The following is an 18328-nucleotide window of genomic DNA, read 5'->3' as shown; positions in this document are numbered from 1 at the left end:
GACTGACTATTCTCGGGGGCGGGGGGGGAAGGGATGTGGGGAGTGTGGGAAGAGACTGGGCAAAAATCATACCCCTATGGATGAGGACGGGGGGGTAAGGGCAGAGGGTGGAGTGGGAACTGGGTGGAGGGGAGCTATGGGGGGAAAAAAGAGGAACAACTGTAATAATCTGAACAATAAAGATTTAATAAAAATAATAAAAAATAAAATAAAATGACTGTTGATAGTAAAAAAAAAAAAAAAAAAAACAATAGAAAGATAAACAATCCAATCAAAAAATGGGCAATGGACCTAGATAGACACTTTTCTAAAGAGGACATACAGAAGGCCGAGAGACATATGAAAACATGCTCAAAGTCACTAATTATACAAGAGATGCAAATCAAAACAACAATGCAGTATCATCTCACACCTGCCAGAATGGCTATCATCAACAAATCAAGAAACAACAAGTGTTGGCGAGGATGTGGAGAAAAAGGAACCCTTCTGCACTGCTAGTGGGAATGCAGACTGGTGCAGCCACTGTGGAGAACAGTATGGAGTTTCCTCAAAAAACTAAAAATGGCCCTGACCGGTTTGGCTCAGTGGATAGAGCGTCGGCTTGCGGACTGAAGGGTCCCAGGTTCGATTCCAGTCAAGGGCATGTACCTTGGTTGCGGGCACATTCCCAGTGAGGGTGTGCAGGAGGCAGCTGGTAGATATTTCTCTCTCATCGATGTTTCTAACTCTCTATCCCTCTCCCATCCTCTCTGTAAAAAATCAATAAAATATATTTTTTAAACAAAACCTAAAAATGGAACTCCCATTTGACCCAGTGATCCCACTTCTAGGAATATATCCCAAGAAATCAGAAACACCAATCAGAAAGGATATATGCACCCCTATGTTCATAGCAGCACAATTCACCATAGCTAAGATTTGGAAACAGCCTAAGTGCCCATCAGCAGATGAGTGGACTAAAAAACTGTGGTACATCTACACAATGGAATACTATGCTGCGGTAAAAAAGAAGGAATTCTTTCCATTTGCAACAGCATGGATGGAACTGGAGAGCATTATGCTAAGTGAAATTAAGCCAGTCAGAGAAAGATAAATACTCCATAATCTCACTCATTTGTGGAATATAGAGAACTACATAGACTGATGAACAGGGACAGATCCAAAGACAGAGAAACAGCGATCAAACTATCAATCCCCAGAGGGAAAGTAGGGGAGGGTAGGGGTAAGGGGAAGATATCAATCAAAGAACTTGTATGCATGCATATAAGCCAAACCAATGGTCATGGACAACAGGTGGATGAGAACATGAGTGGGAGGGGAGGTTGGGGGTTAATGGGGGGGATGAGGACACATTTGTAATACCTTAACCAATAAAGAAATTTAAAAAAAATAACAATGAAAGAAATTGAAGCAGTAATCAAAAAGCTTCCAGCAAACAAAAACACGGGGCCAGACAGCTTCACAGGGGAGTTTTACCAAACATTCAAGGAAGAACTAAAACCTATCCTCCTCAGACTATTCCAAAAAATTCAAGAGGAAGGAACACTTCCAAGCTCATTCTATGAAGCCAGCATTACCCTAATACCAAAACCAGATAAAGACAACACAATGAAAGAGAATTACAGGCCAATATCCCTCATGAACATAGATGCCAAAATCCTCAACAAAATCCTAGCAAATCGGATCCAGCAGTACATCAGAAAGATCATACACCATGACCAAGTAGGATTTATCCCAGGGATGCAAGGATGGTACAATATCCACAAATCAATAAACGTAATACATCACATAAACAAATTGAGAGATAAAAACCACATAGTCATATCAATTGATGCAGAAAAAGCATTTGACAAAATCCAACACCCATCTTTGATAAAAACTCTCAGCAAGGTGGGAATAGAAGGATCATACCTCAACATAATAAAAGCCGTATATGACAGGCCCACAGCCAAGATCATACTCAATGGACAAAAACTAACACCATTTCCCCTAAGAACAGGAACAAGACAGGGATGCCCACTCTCACCACTCATGTTCAACATAGTCCTGGAAGTATTAGCCATTGCAATTAGACAAGAAGAAGAAATAAAAGGCATCCAAATTGGAAAAGAGGAAGTAAAACTGTCCTTATTTGCAGACGACATGATATTATACATACAAAACCCTAGAGACTCCATCAAAAAACTACTAGACTTAATACATGAATTTGGCAATGTAGCAGGATACAAAATTAACCCCAAGAAATCTGAGGCATTTCTATACACCAATAGTGAACTTTCAGAAAGAGAGATTAGAAAAACAATCCCATTTACCATCGCACCAAAAAAATTAATATACCTAGGAATAAACTTAACTAAAGAGGTAAAAGATCTCTACTCAGAAAACTACAGGACGTTGAAGAAAGAGATAGAGGAAGACATAAAGAGATGGAAGAACATACCATGTTCTTGGATTGGTAGAATCAACATCATCAAAATGTCCATACTACCCAAAGCAATCTATAAATTCAACACACTTCCCATTAAAATACCAATGGCCTACTTCAAAGATCTAGAACGAACTCTCCAAAAATTCATCTAGAATAAAAAAAGACCCCGAATAGCTGTGGCGATCCTGAGAAAGAACAAAGTAGGTGGGATCTCAATGCCAGATATCAAGCTGTGTTGCAAAGCCACTGTTCTCAAAACCGCCTGGTACTGGCACAAGAACAGACATATAGATCAATGGAATAGAATAGAGAGTCCAGAAATTAGCCCAACCCAATATGCTCAATTAATATTTGACAAAGGAGGCAAGAACATACAATGGAGCCAAGATAGTCTCTTCAATAAATGGTGTTGGGAAAATTGGACAGATATATGCAAGAAAATGAAACTAGACCACCAACTTACACCATACACAAGAATAAACTCAAAATGGATAAAGGACTTAAATGTATGACAGGAAACCATAAAAATTCTAGAAGAATCCAAAGGCAACAAAATCTCAGACATATGCCAAAGCAATTTCTTCACTGATACAGCTCCTAGGGCAGTTGAAACTAAAAAGAAAATGAACAAATGGGACTACATCAAAATAAAAAGCTTCTGCACAGCAAAAGAAACCATCAACAAAACAACAAGAAAACCCACTGCGTGGGAAAACATATTTGCCAACGTCATATCTGATAAGGGCCTAATCTCCAAAATTTATAGGGAACTCAAACAACTTAACAAAAAGAAGATAAACAATCCAATCAAAAAATGGGCAAAGGATCTAAATAGACACCTTTCAAAAGAGGACATTCAGAAAGCCAAGAGACATATGAAAACATGCTCAAAGTCACTAATCATCCGAGAGATGCAAATCAAAACAACAATGAGGTACCATCTCACACCTGTCAGAATGGCTATCATCAACAAATCAACAAACGAGCCGAAACCGGTTTGGCTCAGTGGATAGAGCGTCAGCCTGCGGACTGAAGGGTCCCGGGTTCGATTCCGGTCAAGGGCATGTACCTGGGTTGCGGGCACATCCCCAGTAAGAGATGTGCAGGAGGCAGCTGATCGATGTTTCTCTCCCATCGATGTTTCTGACTCTCTATTTCTCTCCCTTCCTCTCTGTAAAAAATCAATAAAATATATTTTTAAAAAAAAAACAAAAAAAAACAACAAATCAACAAACGACAAGTGCTGGAGAGGATGTGGAGAAAAAGGAACACTTGTGCACTGCTGGTGGGAATGCAGACTGGTGCAGCCACTATGGAAGACAGTATGGAGGTTCCTGAAAAAGCTGGAAATGGAACTCCCATTTGACCCTGTGATCCCACTTCTAGGAATATATCCCAAGAAACCAGAAACACCTATCAGAAAGGATATGTGCACCCCTATGTTCATAGCAGCACAATTCACCATAGCTAAGATCTGGAAGCAGCCTAAGTGCCCATCAGTAGATGAATGGATTAGAAAACTGTGGTACATCTACACCATGGAATACTATGCTGCTGTAAAAAAGAAGGAACTCTTACCATTTGCAACAGCATGGATGGAACTGGAGAGCATTATGCTAAGTGAAATAAGCCAGTCAATGAAGGAAAAATACCACATGATCTCACTCATTCATGGATAATAAAGACCATTACAAACTTTTGAACAATAATAGATACAGAGGCAGAGCTGCCTCAAACTGATTGTCAAACTGCAGTGGGAAGGCCAGAGAGGGTTAGGGAGCAGAAAGGAGGGGAGTAAGAGATCAACCGAAGGACTTGTATGCATGCATATAAGCATAACTAATGGACATAAAAAAAGGAAAAAAAAGAAAACTGTGGTACATCTACACAATGGAATACTATGCTGCAGTAAAAAAGAAGGAATTCTTTCCATTTGCAACAGCATGGATGGAACTGGAGAGCATTATGCTAAGTGAAATAAGCCAGTCAGAGAAAGATAAATACCCCATGATCTCACTCATTTGTGGAATATAGAGAACAACATAGACTGATGAATAGGACAGATCCAAAGACAGAGAAACAGTGATCAGACTATTAATCCCCAGAGGGAAAGTAGGGGAGGGTGGGGGTAAGGGGAAGATATCAATCAAATGACTAGTATGCATGCATATAAGCCAAACCAATGGACATGGAAAACAGGGGGATGAGAGCATGAGTGGAGGGGGGGGGGGGGGGGAGGGGGGGTTAATGGGGGGGGGGGGGTGACGACACATTTGTAATACCTTAACTAATAAAGAATTTAAAGATGAAAAAAAAAAGAATAAAACTAGAGGTTTCACACTCCCTGACTTCAAATTACACTATAGACCCCACAATAATCAAAACAGCATGGTATTGGCAGAAAACAAACACTCAAACCAATGGGACTGAGTTGAGAACTTGGAAATAAACCCACATATATATGGGCAGCTAATTATCAACAAAGAAGCCAAAAACAAACAACAGAGCTAGGCGTGAGGCTGGAGGCGGGTGCCGGGAACCGTGTCTGGGACCCGTGCGGCGGGGGTAGCAGTCCCTGGGCAGGGCTGCCAGGCTCCGGCCCCGGGCCACCCGCGCTCCCCATGAAAAACCATGTCCGCGGCCCCCCAGCGCGGGCGCACATGTCGGCCTGGGGACGGCGGCGGCTGAGGGCACCGGAGCGGGGGCGGAGCCCCGGGCAGGTCCGGTGCGGGCCCCTGGACGGGCGGGGCGACGGGCGCGGGGACCATGCCTTGCGAGAGCGCCGGGTGGCTTCAGGAGGAGCTGGCGGCGCGCGGTGGCGCGTCCCTGCTGCGGCTCGACTATGCGATTCCATACATAACCCTATACTGTATACTTTATGAATCAATAAAAAATGTACAATTTTTAATTATAAACCTGTGTTTTCTATCAAAATTATTTCTTGCGTGAATTTTGGGACACCCTTTACAAGCAGATCCCACCTCTGACCACCGGAGCCAGAACCTCTCCAGTTCTTCCCCGAGGCCATCAGCTTCACCCAGGAGGCGCTCCAAGAGGTGTGGCATCCTGGTGCGCTGTCTGGCAGGCATCAGCCTCTCGGTGACGGTCACTGTGGCCTACCTGATGCAGAAGATGAACCTGTCACTCAACAACGCCCACGACTTTGTCAAGAGGAAAAAGTCCAACATCTCACCCAACTTCAGCCTGCTGGACATTGAGCGGACGCTGGGGCTGACTGAGCAGCCGGTGCGTCAACCACACACCCTGCGAGCAGCTCTACTTCTCCACGCCCACCAACCACAGCCTGTTCCCACTCAACACCCTGGAGTCCACGTGAGGCTGGGCACCGGTGGGCAGGGTGCTGGCCTCCCCAGGGAGCCCAAGCAACCCGGATATCGCCTGTGGCCAGAGGCCAGGCCGATGGTGCTGAGCCCCTCACCATCCGGGGGACAGAGCCCAGCAGCACTCCCAGTGCAGGACTCCAGAGGGGCCCTGCCTCAGACTCAGGGCTGCGGAGTCAGACGAGTCAGGCGGGCTTCTTCCTGCAAATCGCCCAGCCAGTTCGGCGTTTTTAAAGACACCACGGACGAGTTTACTTTTTACTTTGGCAGGAAACCCAAGCCCCCAGGGCACCGTGAGGACACGTCTTCTTGACTTTTCTTTTTTAATGAAAAGTGTTATTTTCAGGCCACATGCAGCAGTGGATTATATAAACCAATATTTCATCCCTTTCTTGATCCTGCGAGAGAAGAGAGAGAAATGTTCTCAGTTTTGTTTTCCTTTCTATTTCCAAATGCCGTTATTGGTTTCTTGTTTTCTTTTTTTAATGGAAAAGAGGAACCCGTGTTGATCTTGACCAAATGCATTTTGCACATGTGTGACGCCTGTTTCTGCGGCGGGCACTTCTCGAAGGGGGGACCCTGTCGCGCCCATGTCCCCCAACCCGGCCCCACACCCATGGCCCTGCACTGGTCTGGTGACAACTGCCCGTTGCGATGGGGCTGGGCCAGTGGTCTCTGCATTCTCTGCCCTCTCTCCCATCCCTCAGGTGGTCCCTCAGACTAACCACCACAGGACACAGAGGCCCTGCGGCTGTCCTGCCAGTGAGGAGGGGTGGGAGGGGCTGGCCTGGGCACATGCAGTAGCATTAGCCCTCTGGGCTCGGCCCCTGGGAGGGCCTGGGCCCAGGCCTTTTCTCTACCAACCCACTACTTCTGTCTCTTTCTCTCTCTGTTTGGTGGTAACAATGGAGGCCCAATGGCTGGGGGAAGCTCAGGTGGTGGGGGCCCCGCCCTGCCTCCCAAGTGTCTGTCCCTCACCCTGGCTGTTGCTTTGGGTCAGATGCCACTCCCAGCCCCTTTTTCCAGTGAAGCCTGCCCAGCGCTCTTCTTGCCCATGCCTTCTGCAACCAGGCACCTCATACCCATCCCATTTCCGTCCCAGGCAGGCACAGAGGGGCGAGGGTGGGTGGACAGTGAAAGGGGTGCAGGGCTCTGTCCTCCAGCCCCACCCCCAGTATCCACAGAACAAAGCCACGATTCTGTTAGCCTCTCCAGTTTTGTTCCTTCTCCAGCCTCAGTTCTACCGGGTGTCCGGGCCGCGTGGGGCCAGGGCAGGGAGCCGGCGGTCAGGTCCCTGAGCGGGACCAAGGCCCCATGGCCCCTCTGCCCTACTGCATCTTACCTCTCTGGGGTTGTTTTCAAGGGATTCTTCAAGGCAGCAGATTCAAATCTTGCCACAGTCGAGAAATTGCCAAAAAGCTTCCATGCTGTACATGGTCCTCTTTCTCTCTCTTTTTTAATTTTAAAGAGAAAAACCCAGAAAGATGCATCAGATTTGTGTAAATGAAAGTATGCCAAGAGGGGCCAGTTTTGCTTTATGATCTTATGAAGGAAAATTTGTGTCCCTACATAGATGTACACACACACACACACACACACACACATACACACACTCACATACACACACATCCCCAGCCAGCAACGGGACTTCGTTTATATTACAAATAAATATTATTTTTTCTTTAAAGAAAACATACAACAGAGAAAAGAAAGCCTGTTTAATAAATATTGTTGAGAAAGTTGGAAAGCCAAATGCAAAAGAATGAAACTATAAAACTATATTGCTATCTGTCATCAATCATAAGAATGAACTCAAATTGGATCAAAGAGCTAAATATAAGACCTGAAACAATAAAATACATAGAAGAAAAATAGGTACAAACTTGTGGACCTTGAGCTCTGGCCAGTAGCTCAGTTGGTTAGAATGTGTTGTCCCCATACACCAAGTTGTAGGTTCAATCTCTGGTCAAGGCACATGCAAAAACCAACCAATGGAGACATAAACAAATGTAACAACAAATTGCTATCTCCCTCTCTCTCTCTCTCTCTATCAAATTAATAAACAAACTTATGGACCTTGGTCTTAGAGAGGATTTTACAAATCTGCCCCTAAAGTCAAAGGAACTAAAAGTAAAAATAAATAAATGGGACTATATCAAACTAAAAAGCTTCTGCACAGCAAAAAGCAAACAAACAAAAACAAAAGACAACCAACAAAATGGTAGAAGATATTTGTAAACAACACCTCCAATGAGGGGCTAATATTCAAAACATGTAAAGAACTCATACAACTCAACAACAACAAAACAAACAGATTTAAAAATGGGTAGAGGACCTAAACAAACACTTCCCCACAGAAGACATACAAAAGGCCAATAGATACATGAAAAGATGCTCAGTTTCACTAGTTATTAGTGAAATGCAAATCAAAATCACAATGAAATACCACCTCACACCTGTTACAATGGCTATTATCAACAAAACAAGAAATAACAAGTGTTGGAGAGGTTGTGAAAAAAAAGGAACCCTCAGTTACTGCTGGTGGGAATGTAAATGAGTACACCTACTATGGAAAACAGTATAGAGGTTTTTCAAAACATTCAAAACATTATGAATAGAGTTACCATATGACCCAGCAATCCCTCCTCTGGGTATCTACCAAAAAAATTAAAAACATTTATTCATAAAAATGTATGTTCCTCTATGTTCATTGCAGAATTATTCATGGTGGCCAACACATGAAAACAATCAAATTGTCCTTTGATGGATGGTGGAATAAAGAAGTGGTACATATATAAAATGGAATACTACTCACATATAAGAAAAGATGAAATAATTCCAATTATGACAACATGGATGAAGCTTGAAAATATCATGTTAAGTGAGGTAAGTTAGATGGAAAAAATCAAGAACCATATGATTTCACTCATGTGGGATATAAAAGTGAAAGCAACAGGCCTAGCCAGTTTGGCTCAATGAATAGAGCGTTTGCCTGTGGACTGAAGAATCACAGGTTGGATTCCAGTCAAGGGCACATACCTCGGTTGCAGGTTCAATCCCCTGCTCCTCTTGGTGTATATGCAGGAGGCAACCAATTGATGTTTCTTTCTCACATCAATGTTTTTCTCTCTTGCCTTCCCTTCCACTCTCTCTAAAAATCAATGGAAAAATATCTTTGGGTGAAGATTAACAAAAAATTTAAAAAGTGAAAGCAACAAATGAACAAATAAGACAAAAAAACTCATAGTCACAACAGTATAGTGGTTATTAGAAGGAAAGTGGGTGGGAAGAGGTAGTAAAGGGTAAAGGAGGTCAAAGATATAATGATGGATGGAGATTTGACTTCGGGTAGTAAACACATGATGCAATATATAGATAATGTATTATAAAAGTGTACACTTGATATCTATGTAATATTATTAACCAATGCTGTCCCAATAAAATTTTTAAAAAGTTTTAAGGCATCCAAATTGGGAATGAAGAAGTAAAAATCGCCTTTTGCAGATGACATGATTCTATATATAGAAAACCCTAAAAACACCACCAAAAACCTACTAGAAGCAATAAACAAATAGAGTAAAGTTGCAGTATACAAAATCAATGTACAAAAACCTGTTGCATTTCTATCCAATCTAATAATAGAGAAACATGATAATTAGCTGTACCTCCGCTACCCTTCCCAATGGCTAATCAGGGCGATATGCAAATTAACTGCCAACCAAGATGGTGGCCGGCAGCCAGGCAGCTTGAAGTGAACAGGAGGCTTGCTTGCTTCAGTGACGGAGGAAGCCAAAGTTGCCCGCCTGCCTTGCCGGCCTCTGAGCTTGCAGTTTAAGAAACATTGTTACAAATATAGAAGCTAAACAAAACCCCAGAAACCTGCTTTCAGCCAGCCGGGCTTCAGCCAGCAGGACCGCAACATTGTTTCAATTATAGAACAAACACAGATCCCTGCTTTCAGCCAGCCAGGATCTCGGAGCTGGAGTGAGCAGGACTGCAACAGTGTTACAATTATAGAACCCAAACAAACCAGATACCTGTTTTCAGCAGCCAAGGCCTCAGAGCTGGAGCCAAGCCTCAGAGCTAAAGCTGCCCCAGAATAAAAAAAGAAAAGAAAAAAAGGACAGGTTGGGAGCTTCAGTCACCCACCAGCCTGAAAACGGCCCTCAGTCCCTCACCCAGACTGGCCAGGCACCCCAGTGGGGACCCCCACCCTGAAGGGGGTGTGACCAGCTGCAAACAGCCATCAGCCCCTCACCCAGGCTAGCCAGGCACCCTAGTGGGGATCCCCAACCTGATCCAGGACACCCTTCAGGGCAAACCAGCCAGCCCCCACCCGTGTACCAGGCCTCTATCCTATATAGTAAAAGGGTAATATGCCTCCCAGCCCCGAATCAGCAGAGCAGCGAGGCCTCCAAGCACCGGGATCGGCGGAGCCACGAGGCCTCCTGGCACCGGGATCAGCGTGACAGGGGGCAGCGACCAAACCCCCTGATCGGCCCTGCTCTGTGCCGGATAGGGGGGAGCTCCCCAAACCCCTGATCAGCCCTGCTCTGTGTTTGACAGGGTGCAGCACCCCAACCCCCCCCCCCCACACACACACACACAGGCCCTGCTCTGTGTGTGACGGGATAGAGCCATAACCTCCCCATCAGCCCTGCCCTGAGTGTGACAGTGGCGGCGCCCCAACCCCCTGATCGGCCCTGCTCTGTGGGTGACAGGGGGTGGTGCCCCAACTCCCCTATCGGCCCTACTCTGTGAGTGACAGGGGGGAGCTCCTCAACCCGCTGATCGGCCCTGCTCTGTGCATGACAGGGGGGAGCTCCCCAACCCCCTGATGGGCCCTGCTCTGTGCGTGACAGGAGGGAGCTCCTCAACCCCCTGATCGGCCCTGCTCTGTGCGTGACAGGGGGCAGCGCCCCAACCCCCCAATCAGCCTTACCCTGAGCATGACTAGGGATGGCATCGCAACCTCCCAATCCGCCCTGCTCTGAGCATGACAGAGGGCAGTGCCCCAACTTCCTAATCGGCCCTGCTCTGAGCCCGACCAGGGGCTGCACCTAGGGATTGGGCCTGCCCTCTGCCACCCGGGAGCAGGCCTAGGCCAGCAGGTCATTATCTCCTGAGGGGTCCCAGACTGCAAGAGGGCACAGACCAGGCTGAGGGACCCCCTCTCCCCCCCCGAGTGCACAAATTTTTGTGCACCAGGCCTCTAGTATACTAATAATGGAATAACAGAAAAAGAAATGAAAAAACAATTCCATTTGCAATTGCAACAAAAAGGATAAAATTCCTAGGTGTAAACTTGAAAAATGTGAAGAAACTACACAGTGAGAACTGTAAGATGTGGTTGAAAGAAATTGAATTAGACACAAAGAAATGGAAAGATGAATTGAAAAACTCAATATAATTAAAAGGCCATATTACCTAAAGCAATACACATACTTAATGCATTCCCCATCAAAATCCCAGTGGAAGTTTTCACACAAAAAATAGAACAAAAAATCATCAAATTTGTATGGAACTGCACACATGGAAAAACAAATAGCCAAAGCAACCCTGAGAAAAAAGAACAAAGTTGGAAGTATTACACTCCTGACTTCAAATTATACTACAAAAGTACAATAATCAGGGGGAGAATCGAAGATGGCGGCATAGGTAAACACCGGAGACTGCTGCCGCAAACAACCACTTCAAAAATACAATTAAAAGACGGAACGGACATCAACCAGAACCACAGGAAGGCTGGCTGAGAGTCAGGCTGAAGAGTCAACTAGAAGGAAAAACAACAGCATTACGAGGCTCAGAGGAGGCGCAGTGTGGAATATTTAAAAGTACGGTGGTGCGGTGGTGCGCGCGCAAAGCGGGCTGGTGGCTGAGGGCGCAGTTGTTGTTTTCAATCAGGAGGGAGTCTCAGACTCTGGGCTACAGATCCGGCCGTGTCTCTAGGGACCCAGACTCAAACGGGAGAAGCGGGACTGTCTGGCTACGGTCCCTCCGAGGTTTGCAGCAGTTGCTGGGACAGAGAGGCAGAGCCCCTGGGGACGGACTGAGAGCAGCCATAGCTGCTCCCTCCACCCGCCCTGTTGAGCCCGCCCCGCCCAAGCCCTGCGCAGAGTCATTTGCCAGATCGCCTCAGGCAAAAGCTAGATTAGCACCTCCCCAGAGGACTGAAGTTTTCCCACAGCTGATTCTCACAGCCAGTTGGCCTGGTGGTCAAATCCCTCTAGTATTAACTACAACAATTAAGGCTTAACTAGAACAAGACTGTGCACAAAGACCACAAGGGGGTGCACCAAGAAAGCATAAAAGATGCGGAGACAAAAAAACATGACAGAAATGGAGGATATGGAGCTAAAAATCGAAATTTTGAGGGCTTGCAATAAACTTGAGCAGAGCCTCACGAAAACTAATGAGACCCTCGATGCTACGATAAAGAAATTAGAAAGTAAGCATACACGGACTTAAATAAAGAATATTATACCCAATAGCAGACCAGAGGAGCACAAGAATCAAACCAAAGATTTGAAAGCAAAAGACACCCAACTGGAAAAGCAAAATGAAAAAAGAATCCGAAAGTGTGAAGATAGTGTAAGGAGCCTCTGGGACAGCTTCAAGCATACCAACATCTGAATTATAGGGGTGCCAGAAGATGAGAGACAGCAAGATATTGAAAACCTATTTGAAGAAATAATGGCAGAAAACTTCCCCCACCTGGTGAAAGAAATGGACTTACAGGTCCAAGAAGTGCAGAGAACCCCAAACAAAAGGAATCCAAAGAGGACCACACCAAGACACATCATCATTAAAATGCCAAGAGCAAAAGACAAAGAGAGAATCTTAAAAGCAGCAAGAGAAAGAGACTCAATTACCTACAAGGGAATACCCATATGACTGTCAGCTGATTTCTCAACAGAAACTTTGCAGGCCAGAAGGGAATGGCAAGAAATATTCAAAGTGATGAATACCAAGAACCTACAACCAAGATTACTTTATCCAGCAAAGCTATCATTCAGAATTGAAGGTCAGATAAAGAGCTTCACAGATAAGGAAAAGCTAAAGGAGTTCATCACCACTAAACCAGTATTATACGAAATGCTGAACGGTATCCTTTAAGAAGAGGAAGAAGAAACAGGTAATGATACAAATTGTGAACAACAAACATGCATCTATCAACAAGTGAATCTAAAAATCAAGTGAATAAATAATCTGATGTACAGGATGAACTGGTGATTATAATGAATCAGGGACATAGAAAGGGAATGGACAGACTATTCTTGGGGGGGAAAGGGGAATGGGAGATGCGGGAAGAGACTGGACAAAAATCGTGCACCTATGAATGAGGACAGTGGGTGGGGAGTGAGGGCGGAGGGTGGGGCGGGAACTGGAAGGAGGGGAGTTATGGGGGGGGGAGAGGAACAAATGTAATCTGAACAATAAAGATTTAATTTAAAAAAAAAAAAAAGTACAATAATCAGCCCAGCCAGCATGGCTTGGGTTGAGTGTTGACTTATGAACCAGGAGGTCATGGTTCGATTCCTGGTCAGGGGACATTCTCAGCTTGTGGGCTCAGTCCCCAGTGTGGGGTGTGCAGGAGGCAGCCAATCAGTGATTCTCTCTCATCATTGATGTTTCTATCTCTCTCTCCCTCTCCCTTCCGCTCTGAAATCAATAAAAATATATTAAACAAAAATAAAAGTACAATCATCAAAGCAGATAACAAGCCACACAGACCAATGGGACAAAACTGAGTCCCCAGCCCAGCCGGCATGACTCAGTGGTTGAGCATCGACCTAGGAACCAGGAGTTCATGGTTCAATTCCCAGTCAGGGTACATGCCAGGTCGTGGGGTGGATCCCCAGTGTGGGGTGTGAAGAAAGCAGCCGATCAATTATTCTCTCTGATCATTGACGTTTCTATCTCTCTTCCTCTTTCTCCCTTTCTCTCTGAAATCAATAAAAAAAAATTTTAATTGAGTCCCCATGTATGTGCAACTAATTTTCAACAAAGAAGCTAAGAACATACAATGGAGAAAAGAAAGCCCTTTCAATAACAGTATTGGGAAAATTGAATAGCCACATGCAAAAGAATGAATTCAACTGCTATTTGACACAATACTCAAAAATTAACTCAAAATGGATTAAAAACTTAAATATGAGATCTGAAACAAAATACATAGAAGAAAACATGGGTACTAAACTTGTGGACCTTGGTCTTAGAGAGAATTTTACAAATTTGACACCAAAGTCAAGGGAAGTAAAATTAAAAATAAATGGGACTAGCCCTAGCTTGTTTGGGTCAGTGGATAGAGCTTCGGCCTACAGGCTGAAGGATCCCAGGTTCGATTCCAGTCAAGGGCACATGCCCAGATTGCAAGCTTGATCCCCAGTAGGGGGTGTGCAGGAGGCGGCCAATCAATGATTCTTTCTCATCATTGATGTTTCCATATCTCTCCCCCCTCCCTTCCTCTCTGAAATCAATAAAAATATATTAAATAAATAAATAAATAAATAAATAAATAAATAGGACTATATTAAACTAGAAAGCTTCTGCACAGGAAGCCAGGCTAGCATGGCTCAGTGTTTGAGTGTCGACCTATGAACCAGGAGGTCATGGTTCGATTCCCGATCAGAGCACATGCCTAGGTTGCAGGCTCAATCCCCAGTGTGGGGTGTGCAGGAGGCAGCCAATCAATGATTCTCTCTCATCATTGATATTTTTATATCTTTCTTCCTCTCCCTTTCTCTCTGTAATCAATAAAATATTTTAAAAATAAATAAAAAAGATCCTGCACAGCAAAAGAAACCATCAACAAAACAAAAAGGCAGCTAACCAAATGGGAGATGATATTTGTAAACAACACCTCCAATAAGGGGCTAATATTCTAAACATGTAAAGAACTCATACAACTCAACAACAAAACAAACATTCCAATTAAGAAATGAACAGGGGACCTGAACAGACACTTCTCCCAAAAAGACATAAAAATGGCCAACAGATATATGAAAAAAAGTTCAACTTCCCTAGCTATTAGAAAAATGCAAATCAAAACCACAATGAGATACCAACTCACACCTGTTAAAATGGCTATTATCAACAAGACAAGAAATAACAAGTTTGGAGGGGATGTGGAGAAAAAGGGACCCTCACACACTGCTGTTGGGAATGTAAACTGGTACAGCCACTGTGGAAAACAGTATGGAATTTCCTCAAAAAATTAAGAATAAAGCCGCCTTATGATCCAGCAATCCCTCTTCTTGGTATCTATCCAAAAAATTTTTTAAATATGTATTTACAAAGATATATGTGCTGCAATGTTCACTAAAGCATTGCTCATGGTAGACAAGTCAAGGAATCAGCCGAAGTGTCTGTGTCTGTCCTTCAATGACAGTGGAATACTACTCAGTCATAAGAAAGGAGGAAATACTGCCATTTGCAGCAACAAGCATGGATCTTGAGAGTATCATGCTAAGTAAAATAAGTCAGATAGAAAAGAACAAGAACTATATCATTTCACTCATAGGTATGATATAAAAAAGGAAGGAAAAACAAACAAGCAAAACAAACTCATAGACATAGATAACAGTATGTTGGTACCCAGAAGTAAAGAAAGGTGGTGGAGAGCATTTGGAGATGCCAAAGTCATTGCTAACTCAACGAGGAGCACATCTCCCTTATTTCTGTCCTGGTTCATGCAGGGTCGTAGAGAGCTGCAGACTCCATTATGGAATAAAAAGAAGCAAAGACGAGTCAGGGACCTGTGCCACCAGAGAAACAGTCGAGATAGTTTCCCGGGGAACGAGATTGCTTCCGAGGGGGAAGAAGGTGCCTTGTTTCTGGTCCCACTGGAGCCTGATCCAAGCAACAGCAGCCTCCTGATCACCACACCCTCTGCGTGAGGAACAGCAGCTGTACGTGAAGCCTCCAACCAACAGCCAGAAGAGCCACCACAGCTGTGAACAGCACCCACCAGAGGAGCTGCTGCCAAGTGAGGAGCAGCTGCTACCACAACCGCCCGAGGAGCAACCACAGCCCGAGGAGCCACTGCCACCCAGGGAGCAGCCACTGAATGACTCAACATCTAGATATGTCGGTGAAATCAAACATGGGTAGACAAAGAAACCCCCAAAGGAAAGAAAATGAGAAATCACCAGAAAAGCAGCTAAGTGATACAGAGGCATGCAACATGACAGAAAAAGAATTCAGATTAAGGGTCCTAGAGTGCATAAACCAGATGGAGGGGAAAATCAACAACTTATGCAAGAAGCAAGAAGAAACAGATGAAAAAAATCAATAACTTATGTAAGAACCAAGAAGAAATGAAGAGGGATATAGCTGCAATAAAAAACACCATTGAAAGTTTCAACAGTAGACTAGGAGAAGCGGAGGATCGAATTAGTGAATTAGAAGACAAGGAAGCAAAACACACCCAAACTGAACTGCAATTGGAGAAAAAAAATTAAAAGAAAGGAGGAGAGCCTAAAGGAGCTTTGGGACAACATGAAATGAAACAACATATGAATAATAGGGGTGCCAGAACAACAGAAAGAGGAAGAAGGATTAGATAAACTATTCAAAGAAATAATATCAGAAAACTTCCCTGAGATGGGGAAGAAAAAAGTCACACAAGCACAGGGAGCCCCAAACAAGGTGAACCCAAAAAAGACCCACACCAAGACACGTCATAATTACCATGGCAAATGTTCAGGACAAAGAGAGAATCTTAAAGGCTCCAAGAGAGAGATGGAAAGTTACATACAAGGGATCTCCCATTAGATTATCAAATGATTTCTCAACAGAAACACATCAGGCCAGGAAAGAATGGACAGAAATTTACAAAGTGATGCAAAGCAAAGGACTGAATCCAAGAATACTCTATCCAGCAAGGCTATCATTCAAAATTAAGGGGAAATAAGAAGCTCTACAGACAAAAAAAGGCTAAGGGAGTTTATCACCACCAAGCCAGCAATGTAAGAAATACTAAAGGGACTGGTGTAAAAAGAAGAAATAAAAACTCAGAAAGAAAACAGCAACACGAAAAAAGAAATGGCTACAAACAAGTACCTTTCAATAATAACTTTAAATGTAAACAGACTAAATGCTCCAAACAAAAGACATTGAGTGGCTGAATGGATGAAAAAACATGACCCATACATTTGCTGTCTACACGAGACCCATCTCACTAGAAGGGACTCACACAGACTGAAAGTGAAGGGATGGAAAAATATCTTTCAGGCAAATGGAAATGAAAAAAAAAGCTGGGGTAGCAATACTTATATTGGACAAAATAGAATTCAAAGTGAAGGCCATAACAAGAGATAAGGAAGGCCACTTCATAATACTAAAGGGATCAATACAACAAGAAGATATAACCCTGAAAAACGTATATGCACCCAACACAGGAGCACCCAATACATAAAAAAAAAAACTCATGGAAGATATCAAAGGAGAGATCGTCAACAATACAATCATAGTAGGGGACTTTAATACACCACTGACATCACTGGATAAATCCGCTAGACAAAAAATCAGCAAAGAAACAGCAATCCTAAATGACTCACTAGATCAGATGGACTTAATTGACATCTTCAGAACACTTCACCCCAAAGCCACGGAATATACATTCTACTCCAGTGCTCAAAGGACATATTCAAAAATAGACCACATCTTGGGTCACAAACAAAGTCTCCCCAATTTCAAGAAGATTGAAATCATACCAGCCATCTTCTCAGACCACAAAGGCATAATATTAGAAATAAACTACAATAAAAACAACCCAAAATACTCAAACACTTGGAAGCTGAATAGCATGTTATTAAATATTGATTGGGTTACCAATGAGATCAAAGAAGAAATGAAAAACATCCTGGAAACTAATGACAATGAAAACACAACAATCCAAAACCTATGGGACACAATGAAAGCAGTCCTGAGAGGGAAGTTTATAGCTCTACAGGCCTATATCAAAAAACAAGGAAAAATGGTAGTAAATCATCTAACTCTACATCTCAAAGAATTAGAAAGAGAGCGACAAGAAAACCCCAGAGTGAGCAGAGGGAAGGAGATAATAAAGATTAGAGCAGAAATAAATGACATAGAGACCACAAAAACATACATAAAATCAATGAAACCAAGAGCTGGTTCTTTGAAAGGATAAACAAGATTGATGAACCTCTAGCCAGGCTCACCAAGAAGCAAAGAGAGAGGACCCAAATAAACAAAATCAGAAATGATAGAGGCGAAATAACAACAGACCCCACAGAAATACAAATGGTTGTTAAAAAATACTATGGACAACTCTACTCCAACAAACTAGACAACCCGGAGGAAATGGACAAATTCTTAGAAAAATACAACATTCCAAAATTCAATCAGGAAGAATCTAAAAATCTCAACAGGCCAATAACTATGGAAGAAATTGAAGCAGTCATCAAAAAGCTTCCAGCAAACAAAAGCCCAGAACCAGACGGCTTCACAGGGGAGTTTTACCAAACATTCAAGGAAGAACTAAAACCTATCCTCCTCAGACTACTACAAAAAAATTCAAGAGGAAGGAACA

General features: G+C 43.6%; 1 pseudogene; it reads left to right on the top strand.

Moving 5' to 3' along the window:
* The first annotated feature begins 5088 nt into the window (after window positions 1-5088).
* Window positions 5089-18328, top strand: part of LOC138997325 (small ribosomal subunit protein uS5-like) — a 34246-nt pseudogene continuing 21006 nt past the window's right edge.

This window comes from Myotis yumanensis, unplaced genomic scaffold (genome assembly GCF_028538775.1).
Source record: "Myotis yumanensis isolate MYYU_CA2020_CCGP unplaced genomic scaffold, mMyoYum1.0.hap1 SCAF_18, whole genome shotgun sequence".
Classification (NCBI taxonomy): Eukaryota; Metazoa; Chordata; class Mammalia; order Chiroptera; family Vespertilionidae; genus Myotis; species Myotis yumanensis.
This window is presented reverse-complemented; position numbering and strand designations above follow the sequence as displayed.